Below are 901 nucleotides of genomic sequence, written 5' to 3' on the forward strand. Positions count from 1 at the left end.
TCGGCCCATTACCCCTCTGAGGTCGCTAAAGAGAGAGCCACTCTGTAGGAAGTCACAAGCCATTGTCCGATGGAGAGAGTGGCTCATGCTGTAGCTGTGGGGTTTCCAGCACTGACTCGGAGGGCCCCCGGTGAAGATGAGGACCACCCAACGCTGATTTTGAGCAGAAATGTACTGGCGCGTGACTGCATTTTGAAATAATACTCTACGGGTAATTATGTTATCGTGGCAGTTTAATAATCATCATCATCATCATATTCAAGGTGTGTCCATCACGCCACACGACTGATTCAAGCGACAGTCTGTGTGCTGTAAACGGCGATGGTCAAATCATACCCGGTGATCCTAAGCACCCCCTGCTCCTTCAATTACTCAGCTGATACCATCGGGCAGTTTATAAACTTGTATTACCGAAGGTGGTTAAAATTGTTTCGTCAAGAACAAATGACTTCATGGCCAGTTCTGTTGATGTCACCACACGTCGCCATTGCTTCCTTCTTCGGGCCGGATCCCACAGCTTTTGCAAAAGTTGACATACGACCTCTAAGGTTTGCCCTCCAACTATCCCACTCCATGGCTCGTTGTCCGGCAGTACATACACTAAAATTGGAACGATAGAGAGAAGATTAGCATGGCCCCTGCGCAAGGATGACACACAAATTCGTGAAGCGTTCCCCATGGCTGCTGACCTACGGTGATTGTAGTGGTGGTAGTGGTATTAGTGGTGCAGCCGCCAACCAGTTGCTAAGTTTAAAATGAAATTGGACATCTGAAGTGCATTTCTAATGTTCACGATTTCTTTCTTTAAGTAGAGCACGATGCCAACATATTTATATCGTTGCCACGCCAAACAAGTAAATTTCACACTTGAGTAATTGTGGTGCTGCTGTGTGAAGTATTG

General features: G+C 46.7%; 1 non-coding gene across 1 annotated transcript; it reads left to right on the forward strand.

The window, feature by feature from the left end:
- The first annotated feature begins 580 nt into the window (after nucleotides 1-580).
- Nucleotides 581-683, forward strand: LOC116942730 (U6 spliceosomal RNA). Its single transcript, XR_004402849.2, has one exon. It is a non-coding gene; the product is annotated as a U6 spliceosomal RNA (small nuclear RNA).
- The last annotated feature ends 218 nt before the right edge of the window (nucleotides 684-901 follow it).

This window comes from Petromyzon marinus, chromosome 15 (assembly GCF_048934315.1).
Source record: "Petromyzon marinus isolate PM22_M1 ecotype Great Lakes invasive population chromosome 15, UKy_Petmar_22M1.pri1.0, whole genome shotgun sequence".
In the NCBI taxonomy this organism is placed as follows: Eukaryota; Metazoa; Chordata; class Hyperoartia; order Petromyzontiformes; family Petromyzontidae; genus Petromyzon; species Petromyzon marinus.